The following is a 14,607-nucleotide window of genomic DNA, read 5'->3' on the forward strand; positions in this document are numbered from 1 at the left end:
TCTCACTCACTCTCTCTCTCTCTCTCTAGATATCGTTTTATCCTCTTCCATTTCCTCATCGGTTTCTCGTTCACTCGTTCACATTTTCTATATTCCTCCCCCCCCCCCCCCCTTTCATTTGTTTCGTTTTCCCGGACTCGATCCCTCCTCTTGCACATTCCCTCTATCCTTTCCTCCTTCATGATGTCTTTCCTCCTCTCTTCTCTCCGTCATTCCCCCTTTACTTTCTACCGCTCCTTCATACTCTCATTCTTCACCCTCTCTCTGTTTTCTATCTTATATTGTTCTCTAGCTCCTTCACACTTTCTATCTTTCCTCCCTTTCTCCTTTCTCATCTTATCTCTATCATTCTCTTCACATCCGATGTCCCTGTCTTTGTCTTTCTCTCCCTTTCATTAATATGTCGTTTTCTCCTTCTTACTCTCTGTCCCTCTTTCACTCTCTTCTCTCCTCTCTTCATGTTCTACCGTTCTCTCCATTTTACAATTTGTCTATCCTTCTCTCCTATTCCTTCCTTCAAACTCTCTCTTCCCCCTCTTTTCTCTCTTTTCTTACTTATATTGTTCTATCCAAACCTCTCTATATTTCTTTTCTTTTTCTCATCTCTTTACATCAGTCTATCGTTCTCTTCACACTCATTGTCTCCCTATTATATCCCTCTTTCACTCTCTTTCTCTCATCCTCCCTACCCTCTATCCTTTTCTCTTTCACATTCTCTGTCTCTCTTTCACTCTCTTCTTTCCTTTCTTTTGTTCTGCCCCTTTCACATTCTAGCCCTTCAATCTCTCTGTCCTATATCTTTCTCCCTACATCCTTTCTATTTCCACTCATTTTGTATATCCACACTGATCACTCTCCTCCCTACCGTTTCTTCTATCAGTATCATTCTCTCCTTTGCACTCTTTGTACATGTATCTTCACCCTCCCTCATCATCTCGTCTTCCCGTCCTCTCTCACCTTCCTGTTATCTTTCCCTTCATCTCCCCCTCTCCCCTTCTATATAACACTTAATTACCATAATGCACTATTGGTCTCAATTCCTCAGTGTAATTTGATAGGTGAACAGGTGTATTACATTTTGACGCGTGTATTAAATCATGGACCTATAGTATTTCCTCTGTTCATCCTTCATTTCTCAATTTCATTTGTTATTTTGCAAAATGGATTAGGGAGGTCATTGCCCCCTGATATATACCAGGCACTACCACTCCTATCTATTGATCAACAAGTGTCAGCTTAATGGCGCCAATGCCCCTGTATACTGTTATTATTACCAGTGACTCACTCTCACTTCCCAGAATTGGTATAGTACTCTCTTTGTTTTAATCCTGCTTCGCAATAAGGAGCAAAACAACATCTTCTTTCTCATCCTCACTTCTCTCTTCAAAAGTACACTCACAGTCTCAAAGGTTTCTCAGCGAGTGAACACGTATTTTGAGAACATCATCCCTACACGTCTAATTTTTTTCTTCTGCATACATGCCTGGGTATCCCTGCACGCCTTAAGTCGGTAAGTGGTGATCGGCTTTTACAATCATTTCATTCTGCTCAGCGACCATTCCCGCTTCACCAGCATAAACATTACTAATGCCACGGTAAAGATCCTGATCCTTGAATAGTCCAGCACTGAATCCGTAAAAATATTCAGTTACTTTTACAAAGTTGTCAAGGATTACATGTAGTTTTGTAATGTATTTTCTTTGTAATCCACTCTCGACATCAGAGGTAGTTCAGAAACCCGAGAGATAAGACGGTAGTTCCTCTATTGATAGGTACGAATGTGATGTAAACAGGCGCGTACGCAGGGGATGGTTTTGGGGTTAACCCCCCCCCCCCTCGAGTTTTTTATGTGTATGTTTTATGTATGTTTTTTTGGAAAACACCCTCCTTTTGATTTTAACCCCCCCCCCCCTTGAAAAAAATCCTGCGTACGCCACTGGATGTAAAGCACCTCGGACGGTAGGGGGCGACATTCCCATAAAAGTTACGGTGGACTGGGTGGAGTGAGAAAACAAATGCTGCATGGGCGAACGAGTCAAACAGGTGTTCGATTCGAGTTCAGAATACAGTCTTGTTCTAAACGGTCTAAAATCGTATGAGAGGGCTAATATTATCTTAGTGGTAAACTGAGAATGCGATTTTCATTTTTAATATGAAGCCATTATAAGGTAGGGTTGTTATATTGTAGGGTTTGTGGAGGTTCCACCTTCCCCTTCTCTCGCTCTCTCCCTCTCTGTCTCTGTCTGTCTCTGTCTGTCTCTCTCTCTTAATACCTATCTGAGCTCTACAAGATGATTATAAAATTACCCTAAAGGTGACAATATTGCGCTACTAGTGATGAGTAATCTAATACATTGAGCCCCCTTTGCACGATGTCCAAAACAGGTAAAACTGCGAGAAGAACAGGATATTCGATGCCAAAAGAAAACGCTAAAATGGGACAGAAATTAACAGATTATAAGGACTCATCTTTATGCAATTAATATTGGAAGTTTGTGGCGACTTTCTTTTTTAAAGATTGAAGAGCGCCATCTCAATCCCAACAACAACAACATTTCTGCTTATTCTTGCAATTAACTTCGAAGAGGGCAAGACGAAAAGCTTTAGAGATGTCTGTTTTCGTTCCTATTTTTCGTTTTTGTAATACCAATCATCTATTTAGTTTTGTTTAAGATTCACTTATTTAAATCACTTCATATTTTGATAAGCCTATCAAAAAAAGAGGTAAGATTTGATAGAAATAGTATCGATACCTAATCTCATGTACCTGCTTTGTTGCTATTTCTCTAAGGTTCTGCGTCAGCCATCAAGTGTCCTTTTCGCCGAGAATGAAGCTATCGTCTCCCCTGGTGTAGTGTGTGAACCTTCAGGGACCACGTTTGAGAAGCCTTTAAAGTTGGTCATTCCTCACTGTGCAGTGTTAACAGACCCCTCCAAATCCAAAGTCACCATGTACTTCACTAATGGCAACACGAAAGGTGAGTGTAATGGTGGTAGGTCTATTCTATGGTGTAATACCAAATCAAACCATGGGTGATTTTAATTTTAGCCTACAAACGCCTTCGGGTGGGATGGGGTGGAACTGCTTCTTTGATTGGTTTAAGACTTTAAGAGTAAGCCTACATGGCCGTGTCTGTAATGTGTATGAAATTTCTGTGTACTTTTGGTTCACACAGACGTGTATCAACTATCAACAAGATATGATTATTTATTTCATGTACGTATGGTAATCGACCTTTAAACGTCACCATCACAATTAAGGCGTGACTAAAACCGGACTACGCTGATCGATCTGTTTGTAGGCCGACACAGAGAGCTGACCCGTATTAAGACTGATAAAAGCATGGGTTGCGATACCAGTGTTCCTGATTATTAAATAGTTAATTAGTTATATAAATTTCGATGTGTTATATCATATAATATGGATTATAATCTCTATTTTGAAAGTATAGGACGCCTTTATGTTCCAGCGTGGCAGACTTGATTTGAAATTTGCAGCGAGATATCACGCAAATCTCATCACCCTTTTATCATTTCACCATGCATTTGATTATGATACCACAATGATGTCTCATAACAGCATACTTCAATCCTGTGGAAGGGTTAACCATTGAATCCCCTCCTCCTGTTCTTAGTCTTACAGATGCCAAAAGTAATTTTCTAATTGTTGAACCTGTGGTTAGTATGTCCTATTCCCTTGATTCACTGTTTCGTATGTGAAATGTTCCAAATATGTTGGTTGATCCAAAGTTGTATATTGGAGGAAGAATACTCAAATCTCTCTCTCTATGTATTATGAGATGTAATTATATATATATACATTCAGTTATGTATGTATTATGCTTTTTTGAGTATATAGTTTTGTAACCAATGTGATGTATATTTTGTTAGTTTGCAGGCCAAGACCAGATCGACGGGAGATGATGGAATGGTGGCCACCCTATTACAGAAGTCTTTCAGTACATGCTGTCTGAATCACTCTACACAGCCACGTGCTGACTCAACTATGTAGTCATCTAACAGTTCAAGGGCGCCACGGACGACGGGATTTATATAGTCTTATGCAGTGTGTCCGCGTTTCCACGTGCGTGAGCGTTTCACACACACAAAGGATTGTGTGTGCCTTCCTATTGGTCGAACTACAGGTCACATGAAGAGACAACAAAAGTAGATTATTGATTTCTTGATCGAGGGAGACTGCTACGTACGGGAAACGTGCTTAAACACGCACACTGCGCGAAATTCGGAGTTTATGGATTGGTAGTTCTTAAAGAGAGTTGTTCTCAGGTACTTTCGTGTTCGCTTCGGCAACACATCTATTAAAATTGGAACGATACAGAGAAGATTAGCATGGCCCCTGCGCAAGGATGACACGCAAAATCGTGAAGCGTTCCATATTTTTGCGTTTTAGATTAATATTTTTTTCATAATTTCCCGAAATCCCTACTGAAAATGACCTAAAACTAACGTTTTTAGCCCTCAAAACGTCTTGAAATGAGTATTTGCAAAGAGTAGGTCTGGTGGAAAGGCTAGTCTTACCTTTAATACTGATAGAGATGATAGTTCCGAGGAGAGATCCTTTAAAGGAATCCTGGGTCAGACCAAAAACCTGACACTTGTCCTTTAACTGTTCGAAAATCAGTGTTTTTAGCCCAATAAAACAGATCCGAAGTTTTGAGGGTTATTTTCAAAATACTGTCTGGGGAAAAGACTAGTTTTACCTTTAATATAAAATTAAAAAAAAACATTATGTATTGGGAGCCTTTAAGGATTAAAAAAATACCATACATAACCCCCAGAGTTCAACTTCAAAGGCGTAATTCGGCCTAACTACCCAAATGGGAGCAACGGTATAATCGTAACAATGATCAAAAGAATTTTGCTAATTTACCTTCCCTTTGTGCTTTAGGTCCGGGTATCTTGTGACTTTGATTTAGACTAGGACTGTCATGTCTACATCACGTGATACCAGTCCACCCCCTGCTGTCTCTATCGAGGTCAGGATCAAGGTCAAGGGATAACATCGTCCTTAAGTGACGTCACGGAAGCAGCGAGCCATGGATCAGCCGCTGTACCCAACAACTTTCAGTTTGTTGAAACTTACCTGTACCATGGATGCAAAAACCCCAAAGGTCAATGACCGATCGAGCTAAGGCGTTAATAACGACAGAGACTGAAACTGGAAAGCGTTGATAAAAGATAGGTCCGGTGCCGTTTAATAAGACCCAGCCAGAGCCCTGCTTCATGAAACTTGTTATCAATAACAATTGATATTAAGTGTTGTAACCTACTTAAAGCATGGAATTTGATTAGCTGTGAGCAAATTTTGTTGTGATATAAATTTGTATTTGTAAGTGATAACAAGTTTTATGAAACAGGGCCACGATGTGAAGAAATGCCGATGATATACATGTATAAAGGTGTGCAGGTAGTGATTAGAAACCGAGACTTTCGGAACAGGCCCGATTAAATATACATGTACGAACTCTGTGCTATACCTCAATAGAAGTTCCGACGAACTATAGAGTAGAAACTTATGCCTGCCTTGCAACAACAACAAATACCAAGCTGAATTGTCACGGTCAAATATGTATTCGGGTACTAAGACTTGGGGAAGATTGTTTTACAAGGAACAAGTTGTTTAATGACTCTCTGTTTCTGAAGAAAGGAGGTCAGACTAGACTAGACTATAGAAAGGAAAATGTCTTCTTTTTTTAAAGAGACCTTATAACAAATACCGAGTTGAATAAAGGCCGTCAAATAAGTTAACAGTGACAGAGAAATGAGGGAAGAGTCTCTTCCAAGGAAGAGCTAGACTGGAATATCCCTTATACATGTATATGTATTTCCCTTCTCGTAAAGATAGAAGGTCAAACTAGACCAAAGGAAAAAAGGATTTTGTTATTGAGACCCAATAGACATCTATCTTGACAAGGCCTATTATTTAAACAAATTCTGTTAGTAGTCATGTTTCATCTCCTGTTATAAGAAAGAGTAGTGTTAGGGGATGTATTGTTTAAGGAAATAAGAATTGAATAAACGTACAGTTGTGAGCCCGTCGTTTCTTGTTCAGCTTATTGAACACCCTCTTTTGGGCGGATATGTTGCGCATTGTGTAGTTGTTGTAGTAGTAGTACATGTAGTAGACGTAGTAGTAGCAAGTATTAAAAAAAAGAAAGAAGCAGTTATAGAAGTAGCTGCAGTAAGAGTAGGACTAGCAGTAGTGACTTTTATTTTCGACCGATTGTTCGTAACTATATTGTATATTTACTGTATATGTTGTTGTCAGCCTACTTTATTTTTGTGAATATTCTTTGAAATTTTATTCTGTTTCACTATTCTCACTTTAATAAACGCCTGAAACGTTATGTGTATGTTCATTTATTTTGGAGTGAATTAAAACTTATTTGGACGCTGGGGGTAATACGTTTTAGCGCTTTATCGGTTACAGCGTAACCGACGGCAAAAGTGCTTAATACAGTATTATAACCCCGTATTATTATAATTACATGTATTATTATACATAATACGTGTAAAATGTAGATATTACATCTTATTCACATGTATACACATTCATGTACATGTACATATATATATATGTACATGTTGATAGATATACATGTATTTCCCTAACCTTATTCGTATAAGTGTAGGGGGAACCCCGGAGTAGTTGTGGTCCACCTTCGCACCCCAATCAGTAATTATACCGGGAGGAGAGACACGGGGCTCAAAGTGATACATTTCGCCTTTTCTCTCCCATGCAAAGGTGATGCCAAATGCCAAATGACATTAACACGCTAGGCCTATGTAAGCATGATAATACAAGATCATTGGTACATGTATATTTAATTATGATAGAAGAGAGGCTGTATAGACATTCGATACCATACAAGTATTCATTTTTAAATAAATTCTACTTACAATATAGATAACCAATCACGAACATTCTGGTAATGAAACTTGACTAACAAAAGCATCGAGGTATATTTCTCTCAAAAACAGGATTTTTAAAGACTACTCCGCATCTATTAATGATTCTCTGGAAAAAGCAAAGGGTAGGCTTAATATATAAACACACCGGATGATAGTGTACATGTAATAACAATAATGTTATTTACCCAGAGAAGCCTCATCAGCATCAATGCTGTTCTTATAGGGTCCTCCAATATTATTATTACCCCAGCAATTGCTAGATTACACAAGGATGGAGAGTGTCAAATGTGAATAAATTTCTTGCCAAAGAACATTAGTGCTGGCCTGAAATTCTAGAACCTGACCCTTATATTTAGAGTCGAGTGAATAGACCTCTTTAACACGACACACGGACATCTTTGCCCCCCCCCCAAAAAAAAAAGACTTCCTAAATGATATATCGTTACCCATTTTTGCCGATCCAGCCACTGACTGGATATGACTTCATGATTTGTTTTGTTAAGTAATCTTTTGTTAGATATAGTAAGAGCCCAATAAGACCCAAGGATGACATTTGTCTTTTAAAAGAATCGTAAAGAAAACGTTGTCTTCGAACAGCAAACTATATATTATATAATATATACACTGTTCATGTGTTACATGTACATGTAGTTTTGCAAACCTTCGAAAAGCATATTTTTAAGCAAGTTTAAACAATTCACCATTTCATTTTCTGATGACATCGCAAATGCTTCCATAAAGTCACGTATACGTGGGCTCTCGCGGGGATTTTGACACCGTTCGGGCGTTTAACCAATGATTAGGCTTCTTTTTCTTTCTTTTTTCACATATTGGCCAACGGTATTTTTTTTCACCAACCCCCGGGTTAATTCAATATTTTACATTTCCCTCATGCGAAGATTCTTCGAGAGACTAGACAATAAGAATCGCCGAAGGCGTCTAAACTGCTACATGTATTAAAAAAACAACACTAAATAAATCCACTTGGTACAAATAACCACAGACACTAAACCTATTATTGTGAGATATTCTCCCGAATGTATATAGCTGCATATTAACCTCAATCTGCAGATGTATATACATGTAAGCGCGAGGTACACTTACACACATAGGCATGACGGTTTATAGCCGTTTGGCCTACAACCAGTTAGTCTAGTAACCAATGTCTATTTCCATATGGTCAAAAACAAGTCGAAAGTCTACTTCATGTATATATATCCACGTCCACTATCTTGTTGCTAATTACGTACTAGCATATACAACGTGGTTTCTTAGCAGTGAGGAAAAACAAATAAACCAACCAACATGCATTGTCTAATAATCATTCCGTCTACTTGTCACTTGTCTCTTAGGACTATAGTCATTAGGTCCAATGTCCAATAAATCTACTAATCATTTGGTCTGAAATTCATTCGATCTTATTCCCAGCTGGTCGAATGCCCAGTTTGTCTACTACTATTCTTGTGGCCTAATAATCATTCAATCATAACATTAATCATAATAATCCAATGATTGTCGCATGGACCTTATGGACGGTAGACAAAATGGTATAGTAGACTAATTGGAGATTAGCCCAAATGACAATTAGCCTAAATGGTCATTAGACCAAATTAACGATAAGTAGACGAAGTTATTATGAGATCAAATTGTAAATAAACCATTTTTAGACATTGGTATAAATACTCCTACATCGTCATGATTTTTATTACATTATCAGGGATCATATTTGAGAAATTATTCCTCGTTTTTCCCCCTTTCCCTTATAACTGCAGATTGCATGAACAGCTGGCATATCTTCTTTTTTTACGACACTTTAGTATCACAATTTGGCATGTGTAAACCGAACCCGGACGCACAACCAGACAGGCTAATTGTTTAGATAAAGTGGTGAAAAGGACAGTTTACTCGGGTTGTTTTAAAGAAAATAAACAGTTCTTATTGGTAAGCCTATAGTATAGGCAGGAAGCTGTAATGAATGGAGATATCGTCTCGAAAGAATTTTCCGAGGGAAAAATATTCAAGATTAACCTGGCTTAACAAAAAGAAATATAACCCTCTCCAGGCATCATTTCCATCAACAGCTGTCCATATCAATACACAGTCCCTCTCTGCAATTCCAAATAGTACGAAATGTTACGCAACGCCATCTGCTTCCCTAAGTTTTCTATTCACTCTTTTGCAAAAATATGCAAGCATCGGGCTTTGAAGCCATGCGTGGCACCGAAAAATAAAGTCATGTTCAGTGAAGATGTATTTAGCTATATCATATAAAATACAGAATTCACAACATATGACCAATGCAACTTTCTATTAGTCATCAAATGCTTTTTCCGTTCTCGGATAGCTCTACTAAAGACATTGCCATTTCAGCCAGCGAAATCGACCTAGGAAATCATGAGTTAGAGCAAATAAAAGGTTTTCATCATCATGATTTCTCATCTAATTATTTACATTTTCCGAAAATTTCCGAAATGTGTACATATAGCTAGGAAGGTAGTCCAAAGGTTTGTCTTCCTAAAGAACTAAATGAAATTGTGTTATATGTTTGCGCATGTATTGATTTAAAGCTAGAAGTTGTCAAGTTATCACCACTATTCACCCCAGTACGGGCCGGCAAAGCAAAAGCCGCCGTGCTCGCTGGGCTGGGCTGTGTGTGAAAAGGGAAGACTTAGTGCTACTAGGGAGCTGTACGGTTTCGGAGGGGGGTTAAGGGGATTACGGTAGGGGAAACAAAAGACGCGCGGTGCCACGGATGACTTCAAAGGGGCCTCTTGGACGGGATCTCCATTAATTACAGCTTCCTGGTATAGGCTACCAGTATGACACTATCTTTCGTTATTAAAATGAAATCTGAACAAAAATATATGTCATGATCATAAAGGGGAACTTAAAGGGAAAGTCCACCCCCAAAATAAATTTGTTTCGATAGAGCCAGAATAATAAGAAAATCAGGTGAGTGAAAGTTTGAGCAAATTCTGAATGAAAATAAGAAAGTTATGAATTATTGAAGTTGTGATCAATCAAATACAAATTGGCAACTCTGTGACTTATTATAGGCCTACGAGCTCTCCTTCATTTGCTTTGTGCATAATATTCCATAAAATCATGTTTTCTTCGTTATTGACGGAATATATATTTGTTCCTTGCAGGGGGAGTATAGAAACATATTTGCAATTATTATATTTAGGGTGCATGTATGGTTGAAATTTTTCTTGAGGGAAAATGAAAATTTTAGATTTTTTTAGTACTGAGCAAATGGAAGTTGAGCTCGCATGATACGTCATAGAGTTGCCAATTTGTGTTTGATTGATCACAACTTCAAAAATCCTAACTTCCTTATTTTTAATCGGAATTTGCTCAAACTTTCACTGACTTGTTTCTCTCATTTTTCTACTCCTATTAAAACTAACTTAATTTCAGGGTGGACTTCCCCTTTAATGTCTGAGAAATTGTCATGTGGCAGCATGTGAATCTAATTATTCGCTGGAATTATGAGGTCGCACCATAGAGATATATCATAGAGATACTACTAATATTAAGTATATATCTCTATGAGATATATAGATCTCTGTGGGTCGCACGCATCATCGCCATGCGGTCGTACTAATGCATATGCATGATTTGTATTACCATATGAATAGCGCATCGTACACGTTATGCATCCTGAGCGGCTCGCTGTCTCGGCGCTGTGCGTGCGTCATATAGTGCGTAAAACGGTCGCTCATTCGACCATTCACTTGTGTTGTATTCAAAACCATACGCTGTATGCAAGATTTGTGGACGAATATCAATCATTCAAAATAATTTGTACATGTATTAGATAAAAATGTAAATTTGTGGTGTCAAGTATATATTTTGTACTAAGATTGCTTGGGATAATTAGGATAACATGATGAAACAGTTCCAATGATAAAATAAGATATCATCATAGCGGCTTATTGTTAAGACTAATTTCCGTACGTGCTCCAGTATGTAAAACGTGTTGTAAACTGTTTGATAGACGTTCCTGTCTCTTACAATTATTAAGAAACTTTTCTAAAAAACAGATGAATGAATGATTTATTTAATTTCAACTGTTTGTCAAACGATTCATTTTAAAATCTACTTTTGGATAGATCACGATGAATTGTCGGTATTTTCCTTCATTTTACGCCACGTGGACGTAAGTGGAGCGCATTTTGGTTATTCCTGTTTTTCTCCAACTGGAACTAAAAAGATACACTTTTTTCATGTGTTGTCCGGTAAATTTACCTGTCGTTATCGCTTCTCGGCCTTTTGGCTAAGATCATGTGTAGTATCTGTTCTTTTCAGCTTAATATCTGAAACGCGACTCACCGAGTCGCTTGTATATTAAACTGATTTTTGAATCTAGACCATGGAATAGGGGCTTGCTCCATCCTGGTCACGGGTTGGCCCGGTATTGCAGTACCTCCGGGATCGGCCCACCCCTCAGGGGGTAATAATAAACCAAAGAAAGAATCCCTTTCCCTAAGCCTCGTACATCTCCACCCTTCTCTCCTCGGCCCCATTCCCTCTTTATTAACGTCCTAACATAGTAGTTATACTTTTTCACACTATTTTGTCTTCTTCTTTTTTTCTTTCTTTCTCCACCATGCCACCTCTCCCTTATTTAAGGAAACCTAACCCCAAAGGTAACTTTAGTTTTTCTGAGAGATATATTGCATTTTTGCCCATCAATATACAAGATTCTCCACCAAAGTGTGTGAGAAAGGCATAAAGCAAGAATAAAGTAAAGTTTCTCAGCCATTTTTTTGATTGCATGACGTACTATTATTATGCGGACTCGTTTATCAACTGTATGGATGCTTTCTTCCCAGGTGTTTGTGATATTGAAGCATTCCATTCACCTGTTAGTATCCTTTGTACTCCAATTGCAAGAACGCAAATTGCATACATAAGGTGGTGCTGTTCTGGGGTGAAGGTTTCACATAAATAAACCAGATTTTTCAACTGGTATGTTTTAGAATTTTTAAATAAATGAGTGATGTTATGTATATAGAACAACATGATAGATATGCCTGCTGTACAATGCACATAACAATTTAATACACATACCAGCCAGTGACATTAGGACAATAGATGGATACCTGAATAGCATGTCGTAACCACTATAGGAAGAATGTCACTGATGTGAACTTCCAAGCAACTTCACTACTAGCAGCCAAGTAGAAAGGACACTCCCTTAAAATCTCAGGTAAATCACCCATGTTATAGTGTATCAGAGATACAACAGTGGCGACGAGAATAATTGGACTCCATTATGAATCAGCAGATGACTCGTGAGGAGGATTCTCGCAAATATCTGACGATCAACCCCCCCCCCCCCCTGCGTGTTCCCAAACTCTCCGGGTCGTAACAAAGGAAAAAGGTCTACCCGTATTGACTTTACACACCGGACTTTTGCTGAAGGGGGGGGGGGGTGTGCTGGGAAGACGCATAAATTATGCGTACCCTAAATAACACTGAGTGGGGGGGGGGGGCGACCAACACTCATCGAGGGCTTTAAAAGTATACTCGACATCCTTTTGGAGTGCCTATTTTCCAAGCTGCCATGGACCAAGTTCTACAGGGTCTTGAGGGAGGAGTATTATGCTTTCTGGGTGATATGCTCATTTCAGGGAAGACAGAGCCTTTTGGCTAAATCATCAAGGAAACGGTTAGCAGGATGCAGCCTACTCAACGAAGGTGTAGCGTTCTATAGTGGTTTTGATGGAGGAAAAGGCCAATATTTTCGAGGTCTTGAAGGGGAACGGTATCCAGCCGGCGGAGCATCTGACCAGGGACATGCTATCTGACGGCGGTACAAGGTTTGCCTGGCAGCAAGTATGATGTGACGTTCAAGGGAGTAGAGGCCAAGGACAGGTTCATGCCAGTACTGCAGAAGGAGCAACCGGTCATCGCTACCGCCTATTGCTGTTGATGTTATTTTATTACAAGAAACATATTTATATTTATCTGATTTCCAAACGTTCAAATCTCTTTGGAATGGACCTGTGTTCTTTTCTTCAGCTTTTTCGGAGTCTCAATTACTTTTTCTCCTGAGTTTGGGCCAAATAAAAAAAAAAACATGTTAGCGTCTTGTTTTTTTGAAAAATAGAAAGGAGGAGGCCCTTTTTTTTCTTTCTTTTCTTTCTTTCAAAATAGCCGCCCAAAATTGCCGCTCGGTACATTTCCCCTGTCAATCGGGCTATTTTTCAAGATGGCCGCCGACATTTTTTGTTTGTTTTTTAAATCAGAAATAGATCCATTTTAGCAGTGTTTTTAATGCTTTTTTTCTTTAAAAAAAAAATAGGAGGCGGCCCCCATAAAGGAAGCGGGCGGGGACGCTAAACATGCATATTTTTTACATGGCCTAACATGTTCATTTTCTCAGGTGAGGTCCGACTCTGAAGGACGCTCAGTCTCAGTTTTATGTTCATTTCCAGAATTTTCTGTTCGTATATGTAATATAAATATTTATGCACCGTGTAATCCGAGAAAACGTATTTTGTTCTTCAATAATTGAGTATAAGTGACGAGGGCATGGGTGTCGATCCTTACGTAATACCTATTCATCAGGGGGGGGTGAATGAATAGATCATCCCCCCCCCCCCTGATGAATAGGTATCAGTTACGGATCGACACCCATGGACGAGGGGAAATACAACGGTAATTTTAGGAGGAGATTTTAACTGCGTGACACACATTTGACACAGATCGGTCCAGTGATTCGCAGAATACATCCTGTTTTGATGGACGTAGGGTGTTTTGTGCTGTTATACAGTCTCTTTTGTTGGTGGACTCTTGGTTGAGAGTCAACTCGGTAGAGTTTACAATGGTCACACATGGTTTCATGCCGGGAAGGATCAGAGTTCGAGACTGGATAGGATTTATGTACATGAAGGTTTCAGCATAATTAAATCGTCAAAAATCGCGTTTCCTTTGTCAGATCACGAAGCTGTTCATACTGTTATTACGGTGCCTCATGAACGATTTGTTTTTATCTTGCGTTTCAATGTTCTCTGTGGCAAACGTTAAAATCGGGGTTTGAGTCGATTGGGGATTGGTGGGAAAATGTTAAAGAGCGTATCAAAGAATTGTGTTTTATACATGGGGTGAGGCGGTCAAGGGATAGACGCCTCCGATTGAAGGATCAAGATTCATGTATTATGGCGGATAAAGCCCAGTTTGCCAACTTTTACCAGCAGAAGAAAAAGGGGAATTTATTCGTTCAAGAGAGAATGTTATAGAGGGTGGAGAAAAACCGGGATACTTTCACAAAATGAACGGGATAATGCGAGACAGAAATATATCAAAGAAATTCGAAATAAAGAAAGGATATTGGAATCAGGAGAAAATGTTAAGTCGGTTTTTCACCAATTTTTCAGTGAATTATATACATGTGATTCTAATGTTGACTTGTCAATTCAAGATGTTTTCTTAAATTCATTTGAGTCACGTTAGTTAGGATTTTTGAAGTTGTGATCAATCAAACACAAATTGGCAACTCTATGACGTATCATGCGAGCTCAACTTCCATTTGCTCAGTACTAAAAAAATCTAAAATTTTCATTTTCCCTCAAGAAAAATTTCAACCATACATGCACCCTAAATATAATAATTGCAAATATGTTTCTATACTCCCCCTGCAAGGAACAAATATATATTCCGTCA

The 14,607-nt window shown here is 38.7% G+C and overlaps 2 non-coding genes across 2 annotated transcripts; both read left to right on the forward strand.

The window, feature by feature from the left end:
* Nucleotides 1–4,295: 4,295 nt before the first annotated feature.
* On the forward strand, nucleotides 4,296–4,402 carry LOC115929804. The gene has a single exon (XR_004066747.1). It is a non-coding gene; the product is annotated as a U6 spliceosomal RNA (small nuclear RNA).
* A 6,790-nt stretch (nucleotides 4,403–11,192) lies between these two features.
* Nucleotides 11,193–11,384, forward strand: LOC115917862. Its single transcript, XR_004066736.1, has one exon. It is a non-coding gene; the product is annotated as a U2 spliceosomal RNA (small nuclear RNA).
* Nucleotides 11,385–14,607: the final 3,223 nt, after the last annotated feature.

The sequence above is a fragment of the Strongylocentrotus purpuratus genome, unplaced genomic scaffold (assembly GCF_000002235.5).
Source record: "Strongylocentrotus purpuratus isolate Spur 01 unplaced genomic scaffold, Spur_5.0 spur5_scaffold_5, whole genome shotgun sequence".
Lineage (NCBI taxonomy): Eukaryota > Metazoa > Echinodermata > Echinoidea > Camarodonta > Strongylocentrotidae > Strongylocentrotus > Strongylocentrotus purpuratus.